At 33.8% G+C, this 22533-nt stretch overlaps 1 protein-coding gene and 1 pseudogene across 4 annotated transcripts in view; one reads left to right on the forward strand and one right to left on the reverse strand.

The window, feature by feature from the left end:
• Positions 1-16948, reverse strand: part of LOC138943486 (uncharacterized) — an 81317-nt pseudogene extending 64369 nt beyond the window's left edge.
• Positions 1-22533, forward strand: part of LOC138943576 (protein artichoke) — a 327808-nt gene that overhangs the window by 189136 nt on the left and 116139 nt on the right. For 3 of the 4 annotated variants that reach the window (XM_070314512.1, XM_070314511.1, XM_070314509.1), the window contains 2 exons: positions 9973-10082; positions 12646-12774. The gene's annotated coding sequence lies outside the window, so the exon portion shown is untranslated. The remainder of the gene's footprint in view (positions 1-9972; positions 10083-12645; positions 12775-22533) is intronic. The other variant, XM_070314518.1, reaches the window with a different exon arrangement.

Consider the following 22533-nt stretch of genomic DNA (forward strand, 5'->3'; position numbering starts at 1 on the left):
CCTTTATATGTCCGCGAACGTACCGCGTGCTCCACCGACGACATAGATTTACATAATAAAAGAACGCAGCGCAGAAAGAAAAAGAAAGAGAGAGAGAGAGAGAGAGAACGCCACAAAAGAACCCAACAAATCCCGCGCGCTGGTACCTGAGAGCTGCCCAGCGCGTCTAACATAAGTATAAAGTTTGCGTTGCAAAGCTGGCCGACTTTTACCATTGGGACCGATCGTACCGAGTTTGTCGCTGACGTTATTGTTGTGGTACTAACAATAAGTCGTGACGTCCGGTTCTCGTAGTATATATACAGCACGTCATCGAGATGCTCGTTCGTGCAAAACTATATTTTCTAAAAAGTTTGATTACAATGCTAAAAATTTTAAAAATCTAGACTCTTTATAAAGATTAGAAATTAAACTTGAAATATCTCGTTAAATATCTCTTTTTAAAGGTCTTGGAAAGCAAAAATTTTAAATTTGTTAAAAAAATCTGCAGACAACTAATTACATATATAATTCAAAGTAAAAAGAATAATATACGAAGAATATACATAAATACGTGTCCAATTAAATTCTCGCCTTTTTAATAAATGCGAAATAAAATTCTTCAATAAATATTTTTGCATGAAATGCAGGAGAGCGGTCAGAAATATTTAAACATACATTTAAGCATTTGCGAACATTTTGAGCTGAATAAAGCTTTTTTGAATTTTCTAATTCCTGGCAAGTTTAAAATAATTTTACATTCATCGGTTCAATGTGCGGAGCTGCATATAATATTGATGTGTAAAATATAAATGTAATTTAATTTTAAAAAGTTTAATATAATCAAAATTTCAAAAAATAATTATAACGCGTTATTAAATATCTTATTCGCGTCCTTTAAACAAATATAATATTTTTAAAAATTTTTCAACAAAAATATTCTTTAGATAAACTTTTATCGAATATAATAAATTAAAATCTAATTTATATATATATATATATATATATATATATATATATATATAAACAATGTAAATAATTCTAACAAATCTCCTAAATATAATAATATTTTTTTTTTTATATGTTTCTTTACATAAAAAATATTAATATATTATAAATATTTTTTAAAAGTTTCAAGATATAAAATCTATAATATATTATTTTATGTCCATTATATATTATGTAGTAATGTGAAATAAATGATTACTACAATATAATAAGCAATAAGCGTGATTGCAATAATAAGCGAATTGATATCATAAATATTATTATAAGTAAAAAATGAAATATGTAAAGTATTCACCCCATAAGAGTTGCTCCTCTTCTCTTATTTGTCCTTCCTGTTCCTTTCTGATATTCACATTCGCGAAAACATGGTTAATTACACGCAAACTGATGGATAAAATATAATAATCGCGCGACACTTTGTACGGTACTCCCGACATTAAGTACGTACGACCTGCGATTCACATGTTGTCGCGGCGATACTCGTATAAAAATTCTCATTTTAGAACGATTTTTATTATGCATTACAATATAAATATTAATAAAAATATATTAGTTAAATTTAAAGAAAAATATTCATAGCAGTCAGAAATATCGATTACCGATTGTTCACACGGCAGATTTCTATCGAATGAATCTTATACGACAAATTACAATAATACACAAACGTTCGGTTAAAGCGAGATGTATTACAATACAAGCATTAAAAAAATAATAAAACAATAATTTTTAATTTCTATCTTCGCATTCCAATTTTTTCTCGAAATATATATATTTATATATAAATCGCGCAAAATATCTGCTTTGATAGTCGTCGGTTCAATATGAATCGTCAATATAGTTAATTAATCGTTGGTCTAATAAACTCTAATCGTTAAGAAATAGAATCGCGATGTATCTCGTAAGACTTATCGCGATCAAATGAGACGATGACACACGGAGCACAGAGCGGCTCTCAATGTTATGTATTTCTACTCGAGTCTCGCCGCGCGAACAATAACAAGGTCACGGAATGTAAATAACAGCGCGTTGACACCGCATAAACATATGTCGAATATTCCAATAGTTAATAATGTTGTCGTTACGAAATATTTAACACGATATAAAATAAATACGAAAAATTCTTTGTTTTTCAAAAATTATAAATTAATTATTAACAAAAGATTGATTACTCGATCCTGCGACGCTATATCTGTTGATAATAAATAATTATTTATTATTAACATTCTTGTTTTAGATTATCGATTATTATTTTGCATTATAATATGAATAGAAATATGAATAGAAATATATTACAATTAAATTTAAAGAAAAATATCCGCGAATTACAGTCAGAAATATAATTTGTCGTATTTTTCATAATTTGCCCGATTGTTCCTATGGTTTTCGTTGAATAAATTTCATAAAATGCAACTAATTATAATGATGTAGAAATGCTCGCTGATACGAAATATATTAAAATGCAAGCATCGTTAAGGAAGCAATTATATGTAAAAAATGAAACGATAATTTTTTATTCGTTTCTATTCTTTCTCGAAATGTATGAATCGCGCTATCGACGTAGTTAATTAATCGTGCGGTATAATAAATTCTAATTGTTAAAAGATAATATCGGATATATGGTAGTAGTTATATTATGCTTCAATGCAACAAGACAAAACATTTAAAACGTGAGGCAAAATATAATGGAATCCAATATTTAGAGAAATAAGTATCGTCTGGAAATATTGTAATAAATAGAAATTTATGATTTTTATTCTCTATCGTTACAATTTGTATTTCAAATTAATATATCTCGCGAAATACTGAATTAATCAACCGAAAGTTCTAGAAATTGCTGATTGTAAAGATCGCGAGAAATTTTGATGATCTCTAATTAAAATAATTCATTCATAAAGGACAAATAAAATCGCGACAATCTATTATCGTGACAATTATTCGTCTAAAAATAAGCATGTATTTTGTGTAATATATTTATTTGAAGTATAAATAGAGAATAAAAATATTGAAAAGCAACTTGAATTATTACTATATATTTATTGGCAATATTTATATTTCTTTAAATATTATAATTACATTATTTTAAATGCTTGGAAATTTATATTTAATTCTTTTCGCTTTGAATTTTTCGAAGATTTCAATATAATTTGCTAATCATTTTTGGATTGAGAACACGTAATAATATACAAATCGCAAAGTGATTAAAGTAACAAAAATGTATATAATATATCAATTATTTATTAATAATTAATTTGAAGTTAAAAGAACACGAAATAGTCCGCACAAAAATTTATAACACATTAAATATTTCATTGTGACACATACACACAGAGTTAATTGTGACATAGTGTTTGGCTTTCACTTTATGCACTTCATACATAATATTATACTGTTATTTAACTTTATCACTTGTGCGATTAATTTTTGTTTATGTTTTTATCATATATAAATGTAAATTTTCGCTCCAAAAACTAGAAAATCTTAATAAAATTTCGAAATTATGTAACATGTTATGGAATATGAAAGGATAAATTATAGAAGAGGAAATCAATAATATGTTCAAGTGGTCTGCCATTATGCATGTACATTGCAACAATAACACGTTCGTGGTACCTACCCATTTGGGGTTCGTGTCATACCCCGTAACAAGAGAGAAATGTATAACAATGGATTTCTCGCGGCAAAATAGAAAACGCCGATTGATGGAGACTACGCTTTATATTTTCTATCTATAATAGGTCGTTTTCTCGTGTTGAATATTGAAAAATCAATTGATGCGTTTCATTTAATTTGCTGTAAATGTTGCGGACAATTATCTTTCCTAAAAGCAATATTTTTTTTCATACGATGAAAAGATTGTCGCCTCGCTTGTAATTTACTACCACTTATGTTTATTAGCAATTTATTTCTAGCTCTATATAAAACAGCAAATGGTTCCAAAACTTCCACCATCGATATTAAAAAATCAATCTAACGCAATTTTATTTCGATAAAACGCATATTGTCTGAAGAAAGCCGTATATATTCTTTTGAACGTGTTATAATTTTTATTATAATCCTATATTTTAAAAATGCAGATTCAAGACGTCAATGCAACTTTTTTAAAATATATTTTTGATCGTTAATGTGCCTTCGCGTTGAACGTCGAAAAAGACAATCTAAACCGTTTCATTTAATTCGTTCCGAGTCGGATCGGCGCGGAGAGCGCGACAGGTGCGTCCGTGATGAAATTTCAAGCGACGAGAGCCCGTTTTCCTCCGTGCACAAGCCACGGCAGATGCTAGAATATAAATTCCGCGCGATCGCTCGCGCGCATCACGTCGTATGTGTGAAAAGTCCGACGTCTGGCTGCCGTTGTCCGATCGCGCCAGCCTCGGACAGCGCGGCTGTGCCACGGGCTTCAGTGACTTAAGGGATTACACGACGCGGGATTATGGGGCACATGCAAATAATTCAAAGTGCCGGGTAATAAATTCCGACGAGGCTTGTCGCGCAACGAAGCACCGCGCAAAAGAAGTATGATGCGTAGGATATCTGTGAATACATCGCGTACTTGCGCTCCTCCTTGATAGATTGACAGATTTTTTTTTTCTCTTAACAACGATCTAATTAGATGCTATCTTTTTCGCAATATTTCAAAATTTTTTACTTTTCATGTAATGTATTCCGTTGACTACTAATTTATATCGGTAAAAGTTATCACTTAAAATTAAATCAGATATGAAATTATTATTATTATTTTATAAATATTATCCGCATATGTATCTCTGCAGTTTTCAGTTCTTTAATCTTTGAGTGTTTATAGCTCAAAAATTTTAAAAAGAATTAAAGCCATTTGTATATAAAGATAGCGGCGTCAATCTGTTAGAGAAATTCCTTGAGAGTTAAAATAAAATTTAAAAACTGATATTAAATAAATTTAAATCTGTAAAAAAATGAAATATACTAGAGAGAGAGAGAGAGAGAATAATTTCACAGAATGCGTGTTGCAAACGTGGTCTGCTACAAAGAGCAAAATTACGTTATCTCTCTGTTTCTTTCTTTCCAATGGTGATATTTGATTTACCGTCCCAAACTCTGTATGTTGCAAATATCAAGCTTTGAGAATTTATTGCGTTAATGCTTGTTACCGAGATTCGTTGCGCGCGTGCGTGCAACCCTCGCACTCTGACAAAGATATTAACGTGTCGCGTTCTCCTGGGAAATTTTTTCCAAGTGCCATATACATCCTCATACTCTCCGTTTGCCGTTCGCGAACCATTGAGGGTTGTTATGTTTGTTATTAACGTTCAATGCCGGCCTTTGAGAGACACCGTCTATCTACCGTGTTTCAATTACGGCGGGAAAGGTTGGACCGTGCATTCTAGCCAAATTGTATTATGCGTATTTAGGAGTTTCGCCATCAGATACCTAATGTTTATTAAAGGTATTTTGTCGGTGTATATGTGCGTTTCGTGAATTTAGTCGATAATAATTCAAGTTGCGAAATGCAACAACGTAATAAGTTTAATGTAATTCGTGTAAGCGATTCTGCACAAATGTAATTGCACTTCAAAATTAAAATTACACAATCAACTGTTTTTTACCCATCAAAAAAATTAAATTTTGCATTAATTGTATTAAACCAGCTACATATTCTTACATTCCTTTATTATATTTTTGGGGGGAAAAAAGAGAAATTTTCTTTAAGCTTGTTACACATTAAAGAATATATTGTATAATTAAGCTTTATTATTAAGAGGAATAGAAATAATCCCCTAAATAATAATATGCTTTTTAATGAGTATCATACTTTTCCTTAACTCGATTAAAAATTTATTTTCTTGTAAAACCATGTTGCACAATTTTTAATGTCTATACATATTGTATATAATATCTCTATTATAATATAGCATTTCTTTTCTAAATTTATTTATAATATTTTACAAGATTAAAAAACTGCTGCGATCACAAGTTTAAAGAAAATAATGTTTCGTTAATTTGATTCAATCTGTTTTCTTGTGCAAAAACATATTATATACTATTAAGTACTATTACGGAGTTTACGTATATATGTAGATTTTCTCTTCGGAAACTGCTTCTTCCCCGCTACTTCTCATAAACTACCGTCGTTGTCGAAGCTATACTTAAACTATCGAGCAACTGTTCCCAACACTTATAATTACTTTACGCCAATTAATATTTCCTTGAATTAGTTCCACAACTTGCAAACATTTTGTATATACCACCGTGCTTTCTCCATCGTTCTCTCATTTATTCTGCAACAACCATCTATCGTCTCGCATTCCACTTCTATTTACCGAAAACTACCGTTCACACATTCGCTCCAATTTAGCAAAACGATCAGCAGAAGACAGTTGAAACCGAGATGATAAATGTATAAGCTTATGCCAAAGAGTAATAATAATGATCCGAAAAAAAATTATATGTTTATTACGCTAAATATTGCTATCAAATTCACAAACAATAATACGAATAATGATTACGTTACCTGGGATAATTATTATTAATTATTCAGTATTATTATTCCAGTCAATGTAAAGTCGAATACAATCTGCATCAATTATATCGCACTCTTTGCATAATATTAATATTGTGTCAATAATTATTCAAACGTGATGTCATTATTGATTAAAACTGTTTGGATGAAATAAATGAAATAAATATAAACACATCACACATATCACATAATAAAGATAAATCAAATCTAAAGTTAAAGCATAGATTGCATATAGTCCAACCGACTATAGTACGATTGATCGATTGCACGAATTTCACTTTGATTATATATTTATTTAACATAATATAATATGTTACCTTGGGTTTAAATTAAATTGTCATTTTCTAAATAAATAAATGATGTATCGCGTGAGTATTAAACATAGATGGTTTTCAATAGATTACCAAAATATCTCAAAATATAATCGATATATATATTTAAATCGAGAAAATAAATTATTGCATAAAAGCATTTTTTAAAATAAAATTTGTATCTGTTGGATTATTTATAAATTGACGTTCGTGATATTTGAAGAATCGAGATATCTATAAAATGCGTAGTATATTACTCCGTTAAAGAGAGGCAGACTGTAACATTACATATAGTTTCTAAATTAATCGACGTACGCTGTTATTATCTTGATAATCGAAATTAGCATAGTAAAAAGAAGCGCGCACCGAGTGTGTAATAACGCGCCTCTTCTTAATTTTAAATCGCTTTGATGTACGTAGCATAGCTACTCCGACTTTCTCGCTGCTTTAATATCCAATTATCGCTGCTCGCAAGCTTGCAGGCTGGTCGAACTTACCGTGGAAGACACGTTGCAGAAACTTGGTCCATATACGGAGGCCGCGAGTGCGTGAGGAGAGTTTCCGGCGTATATGCCTGTGTAGTGGTACGGTCGGCCGTAACCTCCGTCCGCGGCGTCTAATACCGAGCCGAGGATTCCCACGTAGACTTCGTTAATTCAGAATTAATACCTCGGTCGATACGCTGTATTCCCCAGACTTGAATCTGAAAACACGGGGTCAGTAAGATTTGCGATGGTCTGAGTGATCGTTAAAAGCAGGCTTCGTTACGCTATGGCCGCTATTGCAACATCGAGAGCGCGAGAACGTAGATTTTAATTTATGTGTTTTAATATCTGACCGCGCTTACTTAGAGCGCGATATTTCGGAATGGCAAATGTTAAATCGTAAAGGATAGTAAGATACACCATATAACTTATGTGTGTAATTTCTCCGCATAGAGCGTTTCCAAGCTTGCGCGTGAAATTTCAGGGTATTAGACGATATTTATTTTCACTTACCTAAGATCGTAACTCAGTTGCGACGAGAGAAACGATTGTCGAGTTTCTAACACCATATACCGTAATCATAACTGTAACGATCACGATATCGATTACACGACTATTAATTATAGAGAGAGATACTGTTCTTTCGTTCGATCGCGATATTAAAACTGTATTACAAACGTCCAAAACCGCATACGATATAACGGAGTCACCCATTTGGCGGCAAATGGAAGAGGCCACTGGCGGTAATCCGATTCCGAGATTCCTTGCACGCGAACCAAATATGGCTGCCATGACGTCACGTCGGAACTTTGGAATCGGACTAACTTAAACGGTATCGTAGGTAAATCATGCATCTCGCGCGATCGCGTCAGGATATTTGTATATTTAATCGTGATTGTGTTAAAAATGTAATCAATCGCTAATTAATATGGTAATCGCTATAATTCTAGTTATATTATGATATGATATAAAGATAATTTGATATTTATTTTCATTTATTTAAGATCATAACTCGACTGTGACGAGAAAAACAATTGTCGAGTTTCTAACACCATATACCGTAATTATAACTGTAACGATCACGATATCGATTACACGACTATTAATTACAGAGAGAGATACTGTTCTTTCGTTCGATCGCGATATTAAAACTGTATTACAAACGTCCAAAACCGCATACGATATAACGGAGTCACCCATTTGGCGGCAAATGGAAGAGGCCACTGGCGGTAATCCGATTCCGAGATTCCTTGCACGCGAACCAAATATGGCTGCCATGACGTCACGTCGGAACTTTGGAATCAGACTAACTTAAACGGTATCGTAGGTAAATCATGCATCTCGCGCGATCGCGTCAGGATATTTGTATATTTAATCGTGATTGTGTTAAAAATGTAATCAATCGCTAATTAATATGGTAATCGCTATAATTCTAGTTATATTATGATATGATATAAAGATAATTTGATATTTATTTTCACTTATTTAAGATCATAACTCGACTGTGACGACAAAAACAATTGTCGAGTTTCTAACACCATATACCGTAATTATAACTGTAACGATCACGATATCGATTACACGACTATTAATTACAGAGAGAGATACTGTTCTTTCGTTCGATCGCGATATTAAAACTGTATTACAAACGTCCAAAACCGCATACGATATAACGGAGTCACCCATTTGGCGGCAAATGGAAGAGGCCACTGGCGGTAATCCGATTCCGAGATTCCTTGCACGCGAACCAAATATGGCTGCCATGACGTCACGTCGGAACTTTGGAATCAGACTAACTTAAACGGTATCGTAGGTAAATCATGCATCTCGCGCGATCGCGTCAGGATATTTGTATATTTAATCGTGATTGTGTTAAAAATGTAATCAATCGCTAATTAATATGGTAATCGCTATAATTCTAGTTTTATTATGATATGATATAAAGATAATTTGATATTTATTTTCACTTATTTAAGATCATAACTCGACTGTGACGAGAAAAACAATTGTCGAGTTTCTAACACCATATACCGTAATCATAACTGTAACGATCACGATATCCATTACACGACTATTAATTATAGAGAGAGATACTGTTCTTTCGTTCGATCGCGATATTAAAACTGTATTACAAACGTCCAAAACCGCATACGATATAATGGAATCACCCATTTGGCGGCAAATGGAAGAGTCCGCTGGCGGTAATCCGATTCCGAGATTCCTTGCACGCGAACCAAATATGTCTGCCATGACGTCACATCGGAACTTTGGAATCGGACTAGTCCTAACGGTATCTCGAGTAAATCATGTATCGCGTACGATCGTATCGGGATATTTGTATATTTAATCGTGATTTTATCATTGTGAGTGTTCAAAAAAACGGAAACAAATGATAATTAATATCGCTATAATTAGTATGGCAATTGCTATAATCATAGTTTTACATTATAATCCGATATAAAAATCACTTGTCTCGTCATAACTGAATTACGATTTTAAATGAGAATACCGTTCTGCAAATAAGAGTATATTATCGAAAGTATCGAGAGAGAGAGAGAGAGAGAGAGAGAGAGAAATATCAGACAATTGATATTATGCGTAGGTATTATATTATTTTGTACTACATTTATATACATATATCTTGCCACATATATTTTATTGTAACATAAAATATTTTCTTTTGTATTGACAGAAATGCTGTGTACGTACAGTCCGATGCTGCGTTCAAACACGACGATACAACAAATAAGATAACAACGAGAATTTTTAGGAAACATTCAAGTTCTACGCCTCAAAATACATGTAAGTTTTTAAAAAATCCTTTAGATGAGCTATCCTTTATATTAAACATTTATCTTTATTTTGGTGGCATAACCTTTAGTAAAAAAATATTTTTTTCAATAATGCATTTTTTTACATTTAATAAAGAAAATATTTTCTTTCCATAAATTAGCATACGTATTAAAAATTAATCATAAGTATACAAAATTTATGTCAATGCAAAACACGTTTGCGAATTATATAAAAATTTTTTCCTTTATAAAGTAGAATAGTATTCGTATATTTATATATACACATATATTTATTCATTTATATCCTTGGTGGCATATTTTTTTTTTATCTTTCTCAATACAATTGCCCCAAAAAGATACACGGGAACGCCGCGAGCAATTTACAGAGAAAAGTCCATCCTTATCCGCAGGAACAATTCCATTACAAGAAGAACACATCTTCTCTTTTCACACACACATATATAAAGATAAATATGCACGCATATACGCCGTCTAGAATGCAAATAAAAATCTATTGGCTACTTCTTGTTTCATATTCATATGTAAGCTTTTACTGCAAAATACGGAGGAAGAATGTTAAAACTTTTATTTATTTATTTATTTTTTTTTTTTTTTTCTTTTTCGCTGTGTTTCTCATTTTCTGTGATCCCTAATTCGCTAATTTCGGTTATTCGCTCTTTGAAAAAGACGAACTGATTGACAATAATTTTTTGCACACACACAAATGACAAAAATTAATTTACGTCTGCATTTTTTTCGCTTTAATTAATATTTTTAATGTTAAACGACATTCACGAGAAATAATTTTAATTAAAACTGACTTTGCGTTAAGCCGAGCTGAGATAACGTCTAGAGAGTATAGAAATAAAATAAAATATAACAAAATATCAAAAATGTATACATAAGTATTATTATAAAAAAAATTTATTGATTGTCTATATTTATAAGTTTGCAAGACGATGATGGCATATATGATAAGAATAAAGATTAAATCGTTAAACATATGTTACTAAATACTAGTTATTTTTTACTGCGGACGTTTTGTTCTTTTAGAGATAGACAGGTGTTTGAATAATCGTACTATAATCTATTTCATTTATTTTAAATTTCTGGTTCTTTCTCTTTCAATTTATTGCAATTGTAAATTTTGCAAAACGTCAGTAATGAATCTAACACTCTACTGTAGCATCAAATGAGATTATACGAGATTGCGGGCTCGGAGAAAATCAAATTTCTGTTGAAAGCACTACTGTGTATACTGATGGTAGCCGTGCGAATCGGAACTAGCTTAAAACGAACGTTCCGCTTGCGGGTCCATGTCTGAGCATAGCGCCACACACATGCGATTTTCAAGCTCTCTTTGAGTAAATATTGATTTCTATTCCGTTAGATTTTATTATCGAGGACGTGACATATCTATTCTAACGTGTACGATGTTAGATCGCGATTTACGCGCTCGGCTATATAGCTTCCTAAGAGCAAGTGGTTAATACGGTCTGCCGAGCTCTTAACTTAAAATTACTATCGATTTTAATTCTATTGATATTTCCAACTCACAAAATTTTGCATTATGTGAAACAATTTCGAAATATATCACGCAGAGATAATATTTCTATAAAAATATATTGAACATAGAATAAAAAATTTTTAATGCTATAAGTATTGAAAAAAAAATAGCGTTGTCGTTGATATGTATTTCTGTCTTTCTCTCATTTTCTTTAACATATAAAGATATAATAATGAATTATTCTATATTCTAGTATGCATTTAATTATATAATATATATTATCGTATTGTGTAATATAATATAATCTATCCTTTCATTCATTAATTTTAATCAGCAAATAAAGTAATTATTTTTTTTTCTGTTAATCAGAACTGTTGCCCAAATAAATGATTATAATTACATATGTTAATCAATTTAGATTTATGTTTATATAATGATAAATAATGAAAAAACGAGACGAGCTAATGCGAGATAGCTACAATATCCTTACAGTAAAGAGCATAATTCTTATATAGAATAATAAATATTATAACCTTAGCAAAATTTGGAAAAATTGAGTAAGCTAACTCTTTTTTACTAGTATTTAAACTGAATTTTACACTTTCTAAGTGAATTTCTTATCAATTCGGTTACTTGATGCTTCAGTGATATTGATGCCATATATGCGATTTGTATACATATGTATGCATGTGTATGTATTATCATTTGAATGTAAATTATATCGCAAAACTTTCATTATATTTGTTTCTTTAATATATTTATCATTTAATAATTTAATCTATTGTAGCAAACAGCAGCATATACGCATTGAAATAGAATTCTCCCGATAATCATTATCAGAACGCACGCTTGTGAATTTATAATCCTCTCGTTTGCGTTATCACTCGAAAATACGAATTTTCGATAAATTGAGTGAATCATGTTGCAACGTCAACATGATTATGTTATTCCCGTTATTTTAACGCCGTGATTTATTGTTAATGCGGTATAGAGCGTCGCGATATATAAACATTCGCTCGTCTAGCGATACGTTGGCGATAAATCACCGTTTACACGACATTTTCAGCTTCATTTCTCCAGAATTCCCGGGTGTAGCATCGCGATGTAAACGTAGGCGATACACGGTATGAACGGAGCGCATACCATCGGCCTCGCTATAATACGAGAAGCAAAGTTACGAAGCGACGCTGTAGGGGTGAGTAGCGCTAACATAAAATATTCCCAGGCCGGCGCGCGCGCGCGCTGTTTAGTCCACGTGCCCCGGCTCCATTGTTTATTACATCCCGGATGTGTTGTTTGCTGAAAAAGTTCGTCGCCATGAATCAGGGCCCTGCCAGCGACCATTGTACTCTCGTACTTATCCTGCGCGAGAACGGAACGATGCATTTTACCGGCGAGACTCTCCTCCCCTCGTTTTTTTTTTCCCCTCTCAGATAACCCGCTTAAAGTTTCGAAGACGATGTTTATTAGAATATTTCGTTGTTAACCAACATTACGAGATTTTTATTATTCACCAAAGATGATGCACGAAAATTATTGACTATTGACTAACAATGGTTGAAGATATATATCTATGAATACGCTTTGCAATTCGAATGACCGCTTTCGTAGAAATTCAAAAGAAGCTTCCTTCTTTCATTTCCGCTTGCCTACACAAGCGGAGAACTTCAGCGGTTACGACAGAAGATCTAGGCCGGAAAATTAATCGTTTTCGCGGCGGAACCCGACCATAAAATCGAAAAGTCCTTCTATATCCTCGGTATTAGCTCGGCTTGACATATTATTATGGAATTGCCGTCACGTGCGCGTCGATGGACGATCGAAAACGCATCAGGCGACTTCTCCTTGTCTGCGAGTTAAGTCACTCCGACGACTTGGTAACAGCCTTCTTGATCGAGTCTAATCCTAAAGAGTTTCCGATATCTGATAATCCGAGAAATCCGTGATCGGCATTAAGCTTAACTCGTGTTTCTTTTTGTCTGTTTGCAAAAAAAGAGATTCTGTCATATTCTTAGCTGCCCGAAACGAAATTTTTTGCCCTATAATTACGAATCATATTGCTTTCAATGAAACCAAATTGTCGGAAATAATCGAAAGCCGTCTGGGCAAAGTGTTTCATTTTGTTCGAGTAATGTATTTTACCTCGCTTACTATGCATTTTTTTAACAATGAATTTATTCCAGTAATATGTAAAGTGAAATATTTTCTAGAACGCTTTTTTAGAACATTTCTAGAACGTCTTATAGTCCCATAAATTTTTTTATTAAATTTTCTATTTTTTATATACAATATAATAATATCACACACACACATGCACGCGTACAGTTATATTATTTTAATGCAAAATTCTATCCATTTAGCGCAATATTTCTGCTTGTTTTGATCTGAAAATCGAAATAATAATAATCTAATATGGTAAATTTAGATTTATAGTATTTATAGTACGCTATCATATTAAACTCGTCAATATTCTAATTAACATATAACATATCTTGACATGCGGTTTAAGCTTGAAAGTTATCTTTCCTAAGAAACAACGCAAGTTATATCTATATTCTCTATGATGGAAACATTTGCGATATATTAGACAAAGCATTCTACTTAGTACAGACATCTAACATATTAGTCTTAACATTTCCAGCAAGTGATTTAGACAGTTTGTGTTAAGGATCTCGCAGTATCCTCGTAATTTAGATCTAATTAACATCACTCTCTCTTAAAATTACATTCGCATATATTAATATATTATAGATATGTTAAATAATATTATCTATGAATCATTTTGTTAATTCAAATTCAATTTTTGTCTTGGCAAAAATTTATTCGCGAATTAATTTCGTCAATATAATCTTTTAATTTAAAATATATATATATATATATATATATTCTCTTATAATAAAGATCTATAAATTAAAATATTTTATTATAAATTAAATTTTCATACCTGAAGTTTAGGCAGCATACGAAATCTGAGGTATACCGAATGTATTCATAAAGAAGCGTATTATATCAGATGCATGTCAATTGCGTTGCGTAGACATCTTCGATGTCGCGCATGTTCTTGCGATGCGCAGAAAATGAGAAAAATGCGAGAGTCGTTTGTAGTATTCGTGACGAATTCCCTGAGCAATTCTACGTTCGATGAGACTCATTGGTTTTCTCTTCGCGCAATCTTGCGAATCCGATCGTCAGATAGGTAAGTCTCATCATTTTAATCAAAATTATATTTGAATTTTAATGATGCACCGGTCCTCCTCTTATCTTTTCGAATCTTTCTTCGTTGCCTATATTTTCCTGAGGACAAATCGAGAAAGAATACAGATGTAAGATAATAAAATTTGAAATGTCGAAAAGATTGCGATGACGCTGTATTTATGTTTATATTTATTATAATCTATTACGGTAACAGCAGCTTAAATAGAGCTTGTCAACAGCAATGACGTATCAATAAATGCTGGGCGGCGAAATTTATTGTCGTCAAAAAAAATGACAGTATCGATGAACATGTCATTGCAATCGATATGCGAGGATTGATCACGATACGTTCCGCGACAGCGAAATAAACAATGGCCCGGCTGATGAAAATTACAATTCGGGATCGCTTAAATTATGCGAATAATTGCGCGAAGTAGATGGTCGAGATAATTGAATATGCCGGCGCATCGTTCGTATCTCGGTGGAATTCGGTGCGCAATATTGTAAGCACATTTAAAGGGACGAGGGAATAACAAGATCCAAGGAAGACTCGTTCGCTGGTCTAGGTATTTATATGTATTTATCTGCAAAATTTCGTATAGCAAGCAAAGCGAGAGAGCCCGTTACAGCCGCATCTGTGCTACATGCGTCTTCTTCTCTGAATACATTTGAAAAGCATCGAGCTAGCAGAGACATAAACCTATCAAGACGACGCACGCTATCGAACATACAAAACAATCTGCTTCGTGAAAATCCCACTCATCGAGTTTATTTATAGGATGTCACGTCTATCGGATATACTTTCTGCCGAAGGATTCAAATTTCGGGATGGATTGCATTATATGTTTCGGTAATAAAACGTACGTCAAATGTATGGACTAGCAGAGAGAGAGAGAGAGAGAGAGAGAGAGAGAGAGAAAGAGAGAAAGTACATATAAGAGACATAAAAACACTGAGATACTCATATTAACAAACTACAATGAAACAGAGACAGAGAAAAAAAATTGTAGTATACTAAAAATATATACTGACAAAAAAATCATATATACTTTATATATAAAGGTAATAATTTATTACGTAATAGAAATAATAAAATTTAATGATAAAGTAGAGTATGTCGGAAATAATTACAATGACAGATTGTCTCGGAACCAATGGAAGAGAGAAAGGAAGAATTGCTATAAAAAGTTTATAGAGCAACAGATTACAGTTGAGACCTCTCTGCGCTGAATTAGATCGAGATGAGTCAGATCGTATTTTCAAATTTTGTCAGCATGAACGGTCGCGGTATTCGATATCTTTTGGGAAAATATAAAGTTCCTTTATTAAAATCCATGTATCGTACGGCGGATTTTATCATTTTACGAATAAAAATTATAAGAAAAATAATATTATAATATCTACGGTTTAGGAAGAGTGTCAAAAATGAAATAATATTTATTTGTACTTTCTGTGCGACTTGCTTTTTTTTTTACAATGACAACAATGTTAACTTTATATTTAAGAAAAAAAATCCTTTATGATATCCTTTAATACAAAATAACAGATAGAAACTTATATGTATATCTTTTATTTGCAATCTACTTCCTATACAGCTTTTATATAAAGTTTTTGTATGGTGCGAAAAGACAGGAAAAGAGAGAAGGAACTAAATTGTCGTAGTCGTGTTAAGAGAAGAGGTGCTCGTATAATTCGACAAAGGAAAAACTTATCTCGTTTCTCCGTTTCAAAGGAAAGCATTTAATGGAGAGAAGAAGCGATGGAAAATACTTGTGATCGTACCAGAAAGATGAGATCCTCCATATAAACCGGAGGACTGATTCGAAAGTTTTGGGAGCCGCCGGTTGATGGGGCAAACTTCCTCGACCCTTATGTCGTCCTCGTTCCGATAATTAACTTAGAAAAATGTGGTCTGCCATCGTCGAACTCGCATGAAATCTACCCCTAACTTCTACCTAACTTGACCTTTAGCTCTCTTCTGCATCCTCTTTTTCGACCTTTCACCTTACCTTTATGTTCTCATCAAGCGCCGTAACTTTCGCAGCTTTAAACTTAAATTTACTTCGGGTGACCCGTATGCCTCGTTGATCGTACTCGCGACTTCTAAGCGAAGTTCTCTCATCAAGCCCCCATTTTAGTCCAGCTTCGCGCATATTACCACCGTCCGTCCTCATTTTTTCTCCGTTTTACCGCTTGCGATATCACGCGTATGTGCATTGACCGTATACAGAAAATTGTTGGCGCAAATAACATGTCGGTATCCGCTTCTTTCTCATGTCCGTTCGTTCGTTCGTTCGTTCCTTTTTGGTAGTCTCGTTCGCCTAGAATCCACGAAGAGAGTCCACAATATAAATTTGCTTCTTGTTTCTCGTTGACTTGCTGACATAAATACAAGTTTCCATAATAGGTGAAACAACGCTCGACGATGTACCGCTTATTATGGTGTCACCAACCGATTAATAGCTGCTATAAAATAATACAGTCGCGATGAAACCTAAAACAAACAAAATTTCACGATACATACAGGTTTTATATTTTGTCTATGTTACACAAAAAAATAATAAAAGAAAGAAAAAAATATGCTAATTTAAGGAATAAAAATTTAATGAGAGATGCCATGATATTGCAGAAAATTAGCTGCCTTTGAAAGTAATATAAATATCAAGTGTTATATATAAATTATCGTAAATTATTACTCACATTATCTAAACAATTTATATTTTAATAAAGTATATAAAATATTCAATAAATATCCCTATATAATTTGATAAATAATTTATGCAAAATTTGTTGCAAATTCCTATTGTCCAATATATTAACAAATAAATATTTAATAAATAAATAAATATATAAATATATATATATATATATATATCCTTTTTTCTATAGAATACAAAGCTTTATTTATTATTAACGTTTAATATATTCGCAAACTTAATAATAATTTAGGATTTCTAAACCATAAGATTTAATTTATTTGTTTGGCAAATAAAAATGTTATAGCATTGCGTTTTTAATTCTTATTTTACCATTAGCCGTGACATTATTGTACATGCATACGCAGTGTAAACGAGAAATTGATTTTTTTTAACGCAACATAAAGTTGTATTTAAACAATTTAAAGGTGATCGATATCATATCACACTTTGTCGAATAATGTTTTTTGCGCCGCATTGTACCGAACATATTGTTGCCTTTGCAATTTTTCAATTTCACGGATACCGTCCACCCCTTTTACACCCGCGATGAACGACGTGAAATTTTGTAGCTCCTGCTACCGCTGCTGCTGAAGTAATTGGATATCGTAATCTCGTTATACTTTGCTAGCTGGAAGGATCGTATAAAATGTCGAAGTGAGTTTCTAAACGAGATTAACCCGCAGATCGTATGGATTAGCGTGACGAAGTTCGAGTAGTAGCTCAGTGATATTGGACATCGCATATGTTGTTATATTAAAATCTCGAAAGGCGTTATTTATAATTTATGATTTATGGATAACATTAATCACGTATGTATTTAATTTGTATTTGTATTATAGTTATTAGTATCATTTTTTTATAGTTATATAGTTATATTTCTCTATCTCTTTTCTTTCCTTTCTTATTTTAATCATGACTTCTTCTAATTTAAAATTTTGTAAATATTGTTTACAAAAAGAATTTTTACATATAAATATTAAGATGAGTTAGTTCAGAAAAATATTATATAATTTTATTGCCGATTGACTGCAATTCACTTACTACTACGGTGATATTATTATCTGCATGCATTTCTTAAAAGACAGCTTATTGTCTTGCGAATCGAAGCGAACATTGGCCAATGAAGTGCACAAAAGTACTTGGCAGGAGAAAGAGCGCTCTTCTTTCGCTAGACACACCAATAATTGCCTGCCTGGCGAATCTTCTTCTAGGAGATGTTCCGGACATAATTGGTTGCCTTTGTACTAGATAGGAACGAGACGTTCTCGCTTTCTTGAAAGCTCTCAGTTAAAAAGATTAAAATCGATTTGGCAAGATGGTAGCATATTGGAAAAGATGTTAAAAGATTCCGCATAAGAAAAATGTTTCTTTGCTGCTATTTTATTATCGCGTGCGACCAATTTTTTCTTGCAATTAATATTAAATGTAGTATAAACAGACAGCCATAAATTATAAAAGAGAACAAAGTCTGAGAAACTCTTCTCATGTAAAACAAATATCATTGTAACAGTTAAAAAAAAAATATAATTTTTTATTATCGATTCATATCATTAATAAGTGCATGTTTTATCAAAATTTCTGTAACCTCACAATAAAAAATCTCAACGCAACATTTCATTTTGAGATATAGTAATAGTCGTGGTAATAGCTATAGGAAACAGAAGAACATTCTAAATGTGAATTCTTCTGCGCTTACGAAAACAGCAACAAAAGAAAGCGAATATAAATGGGCGAGTCGAGCACGTGCGCGTGTAACACCTTATACGTATACGCGATGTACCCACGCTTCCGTCTGTCCATGTGGACTGTCTCGAGAAAGGAGCGTGTAAAATCTCTAAGAGGACCGCGGGTGTACACGGCGCACCTTATAGCCCCGTAAGGAGCCGGCGTCGCGACCTACATGCCACGTGAGAATTCCTCTCCTCGCGCCTGACAGAATTCTTTTCCATTTTTCCACGAGCCATCCGCGTTTCTCCCTATGGCCCGTGCTGGAGAAGCGAAGACGTAACACGGGATGATCCCGCCTCATCCACGGGGCTAACGTTCCGGCTGGAATTACCTGGGATTCTCTCTCTCTCTCTCTCTCTCTCTCTTCCGCCGTTTGCCTCTACGCTGGTGTAAGATATTGCCGAGGAGACGAAACCGCTTTACGTGGACGCATGTCTGTATATCTGTGCGAAACCACCGACAACGAGATTCGGGGACGCAATGGTGGATTAATTGCAAAACCTTTTCGTACGTTGTACGATGCCGGACTTAACGCCAGCCAGGCGTGAGAGTTAGTCCCAGTAGAATGGAATTGGACTGACAACGTTAGAATTGTATCCGCTGGTTTAGGGAAAAGCCGAATAACGACAGCTAACTCTCGGTCCGCGACAATCGTCGCGACGGGTTTGCGACGACGGAAAAAAAAAACGGATGTTTGATGGATGGGCGGAAAGGAGAGATGAGATGAGATTAATGAGCGAACGCGCGAGGCGTCATGATTCGGACATCTCTCAGAAAAATAAAATGACTTTGTACATTTCTCGGAAGACTAATGAGCTTGATATACGCGTATCGCATGCAAATTGTCGATCATTAAACTTTAATCGCTATAGAATAATTTTTTATTATGTCGCTTATATTATCGTAAATTGAAAATGTCTTTAATAATTCCTTAGTAACAAAGAAACATTATATAATTGATAACGTTAACATTTTTTACTGTATCAAGTATTAAACTTTTATTTTTTTTTTTAATTATTTTATCGATTTTAATACAGGTTAAAGATAAAGTTAATAATTATTAGAAGCATGATAGTCGGACAAAATTGAAATGGACAAATGCGTGAAATCACGTAAAGTGGATATGTAAAAAAAGTTACATAAATTCTTGCTGTCGATATCGAACAGTCGAATAATCTTCGTCGAGCATTTCAGGTGGAAATACATCCTCGTCGAAAATCGTTATTTCAGTGTGTCGTTGCTGGTTCCTCGTCGCAACAAAGATACTCGAGAATGATAGTACATGTTCGAACAGAGTACCGGAGAGGCTTGAAGAGCACGAGACATCTTTCTCTCCTTTTGTAAAAATCTAGTCGAACAAAGGGCGAAGAGAGGAGCGTACCTTTTTCTTTTTTTCTCTTTTATCCAATGAAGTAGAGAAGCGAAGCACGCGCGCACATACACGCACGTACGTACACACATACACGACGACGTTGACGCTGACATTGAAAACAAACGACAGAAAAATGAAGCCGCTTGCTGCTTTTCCGAATCTCGACCGTATATTTCAGACCACTGTAGGCATAGTTTGACTCGACGATTTGCTTGGACACTTCTCCCCCCCCCCCCTCCCCCGAGTTCCTCCCGCAAACGACATTAATAATGAACGGTAGGCCTCCGTGCACAAGATGCCGCGAACATTTCGCATCGTCGCCTTTTTTTCTCCCGTCTCACCATCCGCCTGCTACACCCCTCGTGTTCTTTTCGTCCGACTTTATTCCTTCCTATCCTCTATACATCCTTTCTTCCGTTCCTGCACCATCTATCACTCTCGGCGCCGTCCCCTTGAAATGCGGGTTACACATTTAACGGAAACTGAAGCCGCGCGGTGTATCTCCCGGAGGAATAGCCGAGAAACGATCGTCAGATGGCAAAGATGTATTGTAGAAGAAAAGTGGACGGCGCGGCTGGGTCACTTCGGTGTGGCGTCTAGTTGGACGTGTGTCGCCTCCGGGATTTCCTCAGAGAATTATGCGCCGAACACGTTATCGAGAGAAATCGCTTGTATTAAGGTGTTAAATAATATCGTCTGCCCCGGATAAAGCTAACGGTGCGCCGCGATTTAGACGTCAGTGATACTTTTCGATTGTGTTCACTCTTTTTCCAAAAATAGAATTCGCAAAAGTGCATCTTCTTCTCCGCATTTGCAATGGTTGCGTGAAGTCCGTCACATGGAAAAATAAAAGTTTACTGTCATCGAAAAGATAAGAATTCTATTTGCACATTCAAAAAAATTAAAATTATTTTGTTCCATATTTCGTCTCTGTCGGTTCTCGTAATCTCTTCTAATAGGATTGAAAAAAATACAATAAATTGAAAAGATATCACAGGAAAATAAAAATTACTGTTAAACTTTATATCATATCATATTCTTGCAAGTTGTATATAAAAAATAAAGCCAATAGCATGCAAAATTCAATTGCATGCTACCTTCGTAAATATTGTTTGTAATCAATGAATTTACAAGAAAAATCACGTAATTATATTTACTTGGAAGATACGAGATACGTCGATTTAGTACGATACTGACATCGATTTCAGTCGAATTGACAATCTATTTATCTGTTTTTCTCCCAGCAAAAAGCGGACATATATTTCAAATCTTATGTTACTCTCGTGCATGCAGACCCGATTATATAAGCTTAAGGATATTCTCGGTGTATTCGGTGATTTCACCAATCCGTGAACCATAAATCTTACGTACCTCGCCGGATTAAGTAGCTTGCTTTATCGTCGTCTGGCGTGAAATCTCAGAGCTGGAGAGTCGCCGATTTGGGATTAGCCGATGGCATTAAATCAGGAACACTCGAATCGGCTCCGTACATCGGACTTTCTAAAGCTCCTCCGTAAGCAATAGAAAATAAAAAATAGAGTTACATCGCTGTGTTCCTTTTCTCTGTACAGCATATACCATACGCGCATATCGTTAAAGTTGCAAGATTGCGGGAGCACGAAAAATAACACGTTGGAATAAAAATTATTTCCAGCGAATAAAGAGGTACATTTCTAGGAACGAGAGAGCCGAGATTATATCGCAGAGAAATGCAATTGCAAAACGGTGGTAGACAACTGGAAAGAACAGAGTCAGAAAACGGAGATTTACGCGTGGCTCTTATTTTCTTAAATTATTACGCCCTTCTGGCTAATTATCTGCACCGAAGTCATTAATATTGCATTTGCGCGATGGCAAGCCAGTAATACAATTTACATCAGGATTCGCCGGCACCGTACTAAACACTAAACGGGAATCTCGACAGTGCTCGACATACCGTGACACGCTGGGGTTTAATATA

Source organism: Polyergus mexicanus, unplaced genomic scaffold (assembly GCF_030449975.1).
Source record: "Polyergus mexicanus isolate NDT 795.1 unplaced genomic scaffold, iyPolMexi1.0 SCAF_27, whole genome shotgun sequence".
Lineage (NCBI taxonomy): Eukaryota > Metazoa > Arthropoda > Insecta > Hymenoptera > Formicidae > Polyergus > Polyergus mexicanus.